Here is an 11408-nt window from a genome sequence, read left to right on the forward strand (position 1 = left end):
CTTGGGTTTCTCTTACCTTGGGTGTGGGGTATCTCTTCACAGCTGCTCCAGCAATGCGCAGCTGCTACTCCTTACCTTGGATGAAGGGTATCTCCTCACCGCCGCCCTTCCTGACCTTCAAGGTGGGATAGCTCCTCTAGGCCCTCCTGCCCCCACACAGCCCATCCTCCTTGGACGTGAGGTTGCTCCTCCTGGCCACTGCCCCTGGCCTTGGACGTGGGGTAACTCCTCTTGGCCGCCCCCCTTTGGGCCTGGGGTCCTCCCAGCTTCTGCCCCTGACCTTGGACGTGAGGTAGGTCTTCTCAGCCAAGCTTAGTGCGCCACTCACAGTAGTAATAGAAAACCTCATGAAAAATTCAAAGAGGGAATGAGAAGTTTCCACTGGGCTCTGCACTGATATTTTGTTTGGTTCTGAGCAGTACATTCAAAGCAGACACAGAAAGTTACTCATGTCTGAAAACATGTGCTAAAATTGATAAAAATTCTGTGAACAATGTCACCTGTGTAGTACATGCAATGACAAGAGATTGAGGCCACACTCAGAGCTGCTGGATGGGATCCAATGTTGCAAGCTAGGAATGTTATTTTGAAATGGTAATACACAAAGTAAAGAATCTAAGATTATTAGGGTAAGTTATCTTTATAGTTATCTTCTCTTGGAGAAGGAAATGGCAACCCACTCCAGTACTCTTGCCTGGAGAATCCCATGGAGGGAGGAGCCTGGTAGGCTATAGTCCATGGGGTCGCAGAGAGTCAGACAGGCTGAGTGACCTCACTTATCCTTATAGTGCAAAGTCATCATCATAGAGAAGGGCAGCTGTCTTCCAGCTTAAGATAGTGGAATTGTCAAAGAGGAAGCAAGGCCCCATTCTTAAAGGGTTTGATTTTCTGAGGTAGATGTTAGGGCAGACTCTGAACCAAACCAGTCGTGTATTCAAGGCCAGGTAAAAAGCCTATGATTTAGAACTGTGGTGCTAACATTGAACTAGACTATTAGTTTCAAAGATAAATATACGAGCCTATTTAAAACATTGCTGCTTAGGTTCAGATAAGAATTTACATCCATTATAGCAAATATGTGGGAACTGGATTAAACTCCACCCTCCTGCATCCTTGGCAAATATTGCTATATATTCTTGACATCCTCACTCATTGAAGAGATATCTTTAAAATTACTTTTATTTTTAAAACAGGACTGCAGATCAACATGACATTTAGAAGAATTAGCAGAGAAGATGAAACATAAGGACTGGGTAAATTGGGCTCAAAGAAGGTTGCAAAGGTTAGAAATGAAAAGGTGAATGTGAACACAGAAAATTCATACTGACATTCTCCTTCTGGAAGGGAGCTCTCATCCACAGTTCATAAAAATGTTTCCTCTCTGAGATAGTACAGCTAGAATTGAGAATCAGAGTAAATATGATGGTTAAGAGCCTGGACTCTGGAACTACTTTGAATCCTGACTCCATCAGTTAGCACCTGCATTAAGTTAGCAAATTCTATAGCTTCTCTTTACCATTTATTATCTGCAAAACAATATAGGGATGCTGTGAGAAGCAATGAGTTAATACATTTGTATCAGTGACAGCATTACCTGACACAAAGTAAATGCTCCAGATATATCAGTTATTATCATTATAAATATTTAAATGTAATTTTAAAGCAATCTTTATGCAAAGTAGTGTAGTAAAGTACTTTAGTATAATTCTGGGGTGAGATTTTGCTAGATGTGAATTCTGGCTCTTCCATGTATTAGTGGGGTGATTTTAGCCGGTTTAAGCATGTAACCTCCCTTGCAGAAGGGATAATCCTACCTCCTCCCTCTTAATTTGTTGTAAGGTTTAAGCACAATATACACACACAGACGTATATACATATATAAAGAACTTATAGTACAAAATTTGAAATAGAGCAAGATTTGGATAAATGAAAGGTATTAGGATTGTTGCTATTAATTCAAGTTATGAACTTTGGTCAGCTCACTGTTTCTTCATTATAGAATGAACAAATGTTTAACTCAGTAGAATTATATAAAAATCAAACTTAATTTGAGATAAACTTTATTGGAAGTTTAAATCCTTGCTATATTTGCAAGAATATAAAACTTTTGACTCAAAAACATTAATTTTCCCATATGTTGCCCTCTTTTTCAGCAAGAAGGAAGGCAAATCTGAATAATAGCATCTCAAAATATTTTATATTTTAATATTTGGTGACAACCAATGATAATTGCATTTCAAAACGTCCAAACAGCAGTTTCAAAGAAATAACTGTAGGAGGTGTGTTATTATTATTTAGGAAAGCTGCCTCAAACTTATCTAAAGCCTTTGGCTTTTAAAATGTTTCCATAGTAATACTCAAAGCTAAAAATAAGTGAATAATGCATGATCAAAGGAGTACTTTTAATTGCATTGCTTTCACTTTAATAACTTGAAGTACTGAATTTAATAACCTCAAGCATTGGGGGAGTCTAACTAAATGTCAATGAAATGCCTATTAAAACAGAGATAAACAAAGCACAGATACCGTAACATGTGTAGCCTGATTCTGATAAGTGGTAATAAAATTTAACTGGGTACATTTATAGTGAATCTTATCTAAAAATCCCAGTAACTTTTAGAAATGCTAATTTAGTCCCAGGTCATTATTTTGAGAATGTTTTGAAAAAAAATCAGGGGTATCTTTTCTTCTAAAATAGAATCACAGGTTTAAAACAAAATCTGCTTAAACATCAAGCATGTTCATTGGAAAAAATAATAAAGTCTAGATAAACAAATAAAAAAAGCATTAAAGGGAAAAATAGAATTTTGCTTGAAGGTTTCTAGAACAGGTCCTGAGATGAATATCAGTCTGCTTAGAAGCTATCGAAATGATGGAAAAACATTCAATCATTCACATGAGATGTGAACCTGAGGACTCCTTAGCCACTTTGAGTCCCTTGTGAATGATAGCTGTGTGACTTCCTAGGAAAAAAAAGAAAAAAGCAAGCATTTGCTATAGAAGTGTTGTGATGTAGAGATTGTTCTATGGTTTCTCTTTTCTTTAACTCTATCTCCAAATTCATTCTTAAGGAATTCTTAACTCCCAACACACCCTTTCCTATACAAGATTCCCAGGCTGCTTTCTAAATGCAAGGTTTGGTGGTAACATGAAGAAAATACAGTATAAGTAATGTAACTGTGACCTTGTTTTCTAAAAAGGTAGTTTTTATCATACACTTTTATTATTATGGGTAACCTTGGGCAAATCTCTTAACTTGTGCTATCTTTGTGAAGTAAAGAGCTTGCATTTTTTTTTTCTGAATCTAGCCCGAACGCTAGTATTTCAATAAGCTGATATTAATGCACATAAATGGTAGCACTATTGGTAAAGAATCCACTTGCCAGTGCAGGAGACACAGAAGACAAGGGAAGATCCCTTGGAGGAAGGCATGGAAACCCACTCCAGTAGTCTTACCTGGAAAATTTCATGGACAGAGGAGCCTGGCAGGCTACAGTCCAAGGGATTGCAAAGAGTCCGACGCGACCAAGCACATACACATACAAATATGCAGATGCCTATCAAACTGACTTAAAGATCATTTTAAAAATAGTTTTCTTTATCTATTTTGGCTGTGCTGTCTTTGTCGTGTGGGCTTTTCACTAGTTACTGTGAGCGAGGGCTACTCTCTAGTTGCCGTGCATGTGTTTCTCATTGTGGCGGCTTCACTTGTTTTGGAGCAGGTCTCTAAGGCCTTCAGGCTTCAGTAGCTGTGGAATGTAGTGTCAGTAGTTACAGCTCCTGACTCTAGAACACAAGCTCAGTAGTTGTGACACACAGGTTTAGATGCTCCATGGCATGTGGGATCTTCCCAGACCTATCTCCTGAATTGGCAGGTGGATTCTTTACCACTGAGCCACCAAGGAAGCCCTGACTTAAAAAAGATTCAAGAAAAAGTTGTGTGATCTTTCAGATAGTGTAAAATAATGGTGTGACAAAATTTGACCATTAAGGTAAAAATTTGAGAGCTTTTTATTATGGAAAGAAGAAATAGTTTACTATATTCTTTACATACTATCTATCCCATAACTGGACTTCCCTGATGGCTCAGATGGTAAAGCGTCTGCCTACAATGAGGAAGACCTGGATTCAATCCCTGGGTTGGGAGGATCACCTGGAGAAGAAATTGGCAGCCCACTCCAGCATTCTTGCCTAGAAAATCCCATGGACGGAGGAACCTGGTAGGCTACAATCTATAGGGTCACAAAGACTCGGACATGACTGAGCAACTTCACATCACATAACTAAAAAGATATCCATATCTATCATCCTATTTATATTAGCCAGATAAGTTTGGTTTTGCTACCATATTTGGACTCAGTAGTTTTAACAAAACAAGTTTAGTCCTTACTTATCCTACATGCCTAGTGTGGGTTGCCATGGAGCCTTGGCTCAAAGCTGTCACTCACAAACCAGGCTGTTTGGAGGCTTCATTTTGATACATGTTTCCCAATTACTATGGTGTGAGAGGAGAAGGAAGAAAATTGACCATCAGAAATGAATATCTAGTCCAAAAGTGAAACCCATTTCTTCCACTCACACATCAGTGTCCAGAAGTAATCACAGATCTATGTACAACCTCAGCAGACAGGAAATTGTATGCTTAACATTTGATATTGGCTAAAATTAGCAAGTTGATTATCTATGTGAAATGTATTCAATTGTGCATCATTTTATTCATCTTTCTTTGTAAAGTACATTGTTTGGGTATCTTTTTCAAAATATCTATGGCAACTTTGACAGTATTCTTTAAAATTGGACTGAACCAGCATTTGAGATATTGAAACATCAAACTGCATTATAAGGATCATTGAACATAGGAGCATTTCAATATGAATCTGGAGGGGGGAGGGGTTCATTTTGGAAAGATCAGAATTTGCCAAAGGAGAAAGGATCCAGGAGTACAATAGTTCACAAATATAGGCTCTAGAATTTCATGCCTGTTGAACCAGAACTCTGCAATAAGAAAATATCAAATTGATAGCACTAGAGATGTTTTCAAATTCTTTACGATCAATCATTCATGGGCTAAAACTTATTGAAACACACCATTGGCATGAAAGAGCCTGTGATACTTCCTAAATATGAGATGCTATATCTCCAAAACAAAGATTGAAATGGATCACTCTTTCCTTCTGCAAAACTAACTTACACATAAAATAAAAAGAATCTTCACATTTCAACTCTGTAATTATATTTCAGTCATTAGATTAAATCTGTAGAAGTTATTTAAAATTGCTTCCTTTCTCATGTAAATACTATTTTAAAGCATATTGAACAGACACTCATTTTATACAGTATGGCTGAGCATAGTTGCAAAGCAAACCTATGGGCTTGCTCTTACAGTTTTAAACTGCAGTGCATTCAGATATCATTTATTTTGCCACTATAGCAAACTGTTTTAAACATATTATCCTGAGAGAAGAACTATCTCATAGTACTTCAGGGGATCTATAATGTTTCACAACACAGATTGAAACGTTCCAGAAATATAAAGAAAATGTTTAAAAGAGTTATCGCCTGCTTTCAAGAGAAGCAGTATTTATTTTAGTTAGGTGAAAAACTCCTCGTTTATAGACAGGTTCTGTTATAAAATTTTATTTATAGGTCTGTTAGTTGGGATTCTAAATATGTTTTCTCCAAGGTGCACTACAATGTTATGTCTAGTTGTTGCTTCTTGCAAAATTCCATTTAACCCATATTGTATCTAAGCTAAATTACTGATATAGTCCCTCTGAACCCTCGATCTAATATAAAACTTACCAGAAGATGCAAGAGGGAGAAAAGAGAGAAATGGAGTCTCTTAACCGTTGAAATTACAAAAAAAATGTTTTTATTCTGGTTCTTCCTATATAAATTTTTCTGCCCCTAACCTCTACCTGTTCTTGCCCTCTGGCCCAGGTTCAGTTCAGTCGCTCAATAGTGTCCGACTCTTTGTGACCCCATGAATCGCAGCACGCCAGGCCTCCCTGTCCATCACAAATTCCCGGAGTTCACTCAGACTCACATCCATCGAGTCAGTGATGCCATCTAGCCATCTCCATCCTCTGTCTCCTCCTTCTCTTCCTGCCCCCAGCCCCTCCCAGTGTCAGAGTCTTTTCCGATGAGTCAACTCTTCGCATGAGGTGGCAAAGTACTGGAGTTTCAGCTTTAGCATCATTCCTTCCAAAGAAATCCCAGGGTTGATCTCCTTCAGAATGGACTGGTTGGATCTCTTTGCAGTCCAAGGGACTCTCAAGAGTCTTTTCCAACACCACAGTTCAAAAGCATCAATTTTTTGGCGCTCAGCCTTCTTCACAGTCCAACTCTCACATCCATACATGACCACAGGAAAAACCATAGCCTTGACTAGACGGACCTTAGGTACTTATACCATATATTTGTATCATTTTAATCTTTAGAATAGATCATGGTGCTTCAGAATTAGCACATTATGCAGAAATATGAAAGTGAATCCAAATAACTCTACATTTTCTCTGATCTTAGATTTCATGGAGATAAAAGAAAATAATTTGTGTGAACATTTCTATGACCAATAAATATAACATATCTCATTAAGTGATTCTATGGGCAGCTCTAAAAAAAAAAAACGGGCTTCCCTGGTTGCTCAGCCGTAAAGAATAACCCTTTAATTCGGGAGACACCAGTAGATGATGGTTCTATTTATAGGTTAAAAAGATTTCCAGGAGGAGGAAAATGGCAACACATTCCAGTATTGTAGCCTGGAAAACCCCAGGGACAGAGAAGCCTGGTATTCAGTAGTCCAAGTGGTCGCAAAAAGTCTAAAAATACTGAGCAACTGAGCAGGCATGCAACAAGAGAATAGATAATTCAGAGATAAATTTGTCTCTAACAGGGATGAATTTCTGTTAATAGCCTTAACACTAATAGAACTTTTACAGTAATCTGAACTTTCCCGCAGTTCTACAAACTCATTAGAGATTTTAATAGCTTCATTGCTTCATCTACATATTAATCTATGGATTGTCTAAAACCTATATTCATTTCACAATTATAAATTTATTTGTAGAATTGATTTATCTAGCCTGTATATATCATAATAAAATAATATAGAATTAAAGCATTGCTTTCATGAATATACAAAGATTGTAGAGGTTTGATTCATGTAAATTTCAACATGTAATTTATTTGTATAATTAATTATTTTGTATTTCTATAGGCATAGGTAATTTAAACATGTTTAACAGTTTTTTGTTAAACTTTTAGAACTAACGCCCCCAAACGATATCCTTTCCATAATAGTGCACTGGAATGCAAAAGTAGGAAGTCAAGAAACACTTGGAGTTAGAGGCAAATTTGGCCTTGGAGTATGGAAAGAAGCAGGGCAAAGGCTAATAGAGTTTTGCCAAGAGAATACACTGGTCATAGCAAACACCCTCTTCCAATAACACAAGAGAAAACTCTACACATGGACATCACCAGATGGTCAACACTGAAATCAGATTGATTATTTTCTTTGCAGCCAAAAATGGAGAAGCTCTATACAGTCAGCAAAAACAAGACCAGGAGCTGACTGGGTTAGATCATGAACTCCTTATTGCCAAATTCAGACTTAAACTGAAGAAAGTAGAGAAAACCACTAGACCATTCAGGTATAACCTAAATCAAATCCCTTATGATTATACAGTGGAAGTGAGAAACAGATTTAAGGGCCTAGATCTGACAGATAGAGTGCCTGATGAATTATGGAGTGAGGATCGTGACATTGTACAGGAGACAAGGATCAAGACCATCCCCATGGAAAAGAAATGCAAAAAAGCAAAATGGCTGTCTGAGGAGGCCTTACAAATAGCTGTGAAAAGAAGAGAAGCGAAAAGCCAAGGAGAAAAGGAAAGATATAAGCATCTGAATGCAGAGTTCCAAAGAATAGCAAGAAGAGATAAGAAAGCCTCCTTCAGCGATCAATGCAAAGAAGTAGAGGAAAAGAATAGAATGGAAAAGACTAGAGATCTCTTCAAGAAAATTAGAGATACCAAGGGAACATTTCATGCAAAGATGGGCTCGATAAAGGACAAAAATGGTATGGACCTAACAGAAGGAGAAGATATTAAAAAAAGGTGACAAGAATACACAGGAGAACTGTACAAAAAGAGCTTCATGACCCAGATAATCACAATGGTGTGATCATTCACCTAGAGCCAGACATCCTGGAATGTGAAGTCAAGTGGGCCTTAGAACACATCATGACGAACAAAGCTAGTGGAGGTGATGGAATTCCAGTGGAGCTATTTCAAATCCTGAAAGGTGATGCTGTGAAAGTGTTGCACTCAATATGCCAGCAAATTTGGAAAACTGAGCAGTAGCCACAGGACTGGAAAAGGTCAGTTTTCATTCCAATCCCAGAGAAAGGCAATGCCAAAGATTGCTCAAACTATCCCACAATTGCACTCATCTCACACGCTAGTAAAATAATGCTCACAATTCTCCAAGCCAGACTTCAGCAGTATGTGAACCGTGAACTTCCTGATGTTCAAGCTAGTTTGAGAAAAGGCAGAGGAACCAGAGGTCAAATTGCCAACATCCGCTGGATCATTGAAAAAGCAAGAGAGTTCCAGAAAAACATCTATTTCTGCCTTATTCACTATGCCAAAGCCTTTGACTGTGTGGGTCACAATAAACTGTGGAAAATTCTGAAAGAGATGAGAATACCAGACCACCTGACTTGCCTCTTGAGAAACCTATATGCAGGTCAGGAAGCAACAGTTAGAACTGGACATGGAACAAAAGACTGGCTCCAAATAGGAAAAGGAGTCTGTCAAGGCTGTATATTGTCAGCCTGCTTATGTAACTTCTATGCATAGTGCATCATGAGAAACGCTGGACTGGAAGAAGCACAAGCTGGAATCAAGATTGCTGAGAGAAATATCAGTAACCTCAGATATGCAGATGCCATGACCCTTATGGCAGAAAGTGAAGAGGAATTAAAAAGTCTCTTGATAAAACTGAAAGAGGAGAGTGAAAATGTTGGCTTAAAGCTCAACATTCAGAAAACGAAGATCATGGCATCCGGTCCCATCACTTCATGGGAAATAGATGGGGAAACAGTGGAAACAGTGTCAGACTTCATTTTTTTGGGCTTCAAAATCACTGCAGATGGTGAATGCAGCCATGAAATTAAAAGACACTTACTCTTTGGAAGAAAATTATGACCAACCTAGACAGCATATTAAAAAGCAGAGACATTACTTTGCCAACTAAGGTCCATCTAGTCAAGGCTATGGTTTTTCCAGTAGTCATGTATGGATGTGAGATTTGGACTGTGAAGAAAGCTGAGAACTGAAGAGCTGACGGTTTTGAACTGTGGTGTTGGAGAAGACTCTTGAGAGTTCCTTGGACTCACGGAGGTCTTACCAGTGCATCCTAAAGGAGATCAGTCCTTGGTGTTCTTGGAAGGAATGATGCTAAAGCTGAAACTCCAGTACTTTGGCCACCTCATGCGAAGAGTTGACTCGTCGGAAAAGACCCTGATGCTGGGAGGGGTTGGGGGCAGAAGGAGAAGGAGACGACAGAGGATGAGATGGCTGGATGGCATCACTGACTTAATAGACATGAGTTTGTGTGAACTCCGGGAGTTGGTGATGGACAGGAAAGACTGGCATGCTTCAATTCATGGGGTCTCAAAGAGTTGGACATGACTGAGAGTCTGAACTGAACTGACTGAACAATTTCTTAAAGATTTCCCCTTGTAAACACAAGAAATGCTCTAATTAAAATGATTTCTAAACTTAATAGAAAAATAATAGAAAATTTAGATTTAAAAGTTGAACCATTCAAAAGATCTACAGATCCATGTGATATTTAAAATTTAGAAAATAAGTAAAATTCTATTGTAATATATATAGTGTGATTATATAAAAATGACACTTATTAGACCTTTTTGCTGAACAATAAGCCAGAACATAGCTTATTGAATCTGCACCATGTGTACCATGGACAGGCTCCAGAAGAAAGAACAAAATACATAATCTGAAATTATATATTAGTATACTTATAAGTGACTAGGAACTAGCATTCAGAATTAGTAAGGACTATAAATAAAGAGCAGTATGAAAAAAATGTAAAGAAGGACTATGAATCAACATGGAAAAAAGTCAAATACCATAAAGAACATTAATTACCTTAATTTTTACACTAGCTTGGGAACTTCCTTAAACTTTGAACCTTATAAATGAAATTACTTTGCCAATTACTTTATTCTATTTCCATTTGCCTTTTTACCCAAACGTGGTATGTGAGGTAGCTTCCTAATCTACCAAGAAGGGTGATATTCACTGCCTAATCACTCATATAAACAGTAAATGAGTGGATGTAAAATCACGGAAGCAGGAGTAGATCAGGAGAGCTCTTAAGACTCTGAGGTAGGTCTGACATTGGTAAAACAAAAGCAGGAGGGAAGGAGGATTATGTACATTATGAAAAGTATGAAAACTCTCAGACCATAACTCAGTGCTAAGAAAGCTTTGGCTAGACACATGGGAAATCCACTAGTCAGAGAACCCTGTTATTGGAACCCCACATCCCATAGAAATGAACCTTCACAGTCATTAGCCGGGAACAATAAAGGAAAGTATGACCTTGGAGTGATCATGCTATGATGTGGAGCTATAGGAGGTAGCAGTGGCTACTTTCAGCAAACTGTGCTCGCTAGAGTAGGGAACATGAAGGGTACATTTTCAAGGCTGCCATAACCTGTATTATGGACTAATGATTATCAATAAGTTTTAATGTGTACCTGTAGTAACCATTTGATCATTTTATTCAATTGACTATTAACATTTAATTGTTTTATGATGTTTTTCATAAAGAGAAGTATATATCTATTACTAGATGATATTTAAATGATGAAAATAGATTAAATACAGTAAATTATAAGTAATATGATAATTCCAAATAAAATTTAAGGTATCTGATAGATGTGAAAATTAAACATAATTCAGTTGAAATTCAAGAAAATGGTGTTATGTGTGGAGGGTAGCTCAGGAACTTGTGTAGGATAGGCAATAATTCATCAAATTTTAAATACTATTTGTGATTTATCAGAACTATACTATAATCAGAGTCATAGGAAAATGTGAATAGTATTTAATGATTATGCAAATATATTTCAATATATAACAATAAAGATCATAGTGATTTAAAAAAATTACAAATTAGGAAGCAGTAAATCAGGCCTGCTTTCTCCAAATCAAACTATAATATGATGTTTAAGATTCACGTTCAGTGTGTCTTAAACATTAAAATTATATCTTAGTTTTTTAAGTTTTAGAGTGGGCAAGAGGGTTAGCTGTTGCATTATGCTCTTCAGGTTTGTGATGCCTCTTCTTCCTCAATCCATTTCTCCAAATAAG

This window comes from Ovis aries, chromosome 1, assembly GCF_016772045.2.
Source record: "Ovis aries strain OAR_USU_Benz2616 breed Rambouillet chromosome 1, ARS-UI_Ramb_v3.0, whole genome shotgun sequence".
Lineage (NCBI taxonomy): Eukaryota > Metazoa > Chordata > Mammalia > Artiodactyla > Bovidae > Ovis > Ovis aries.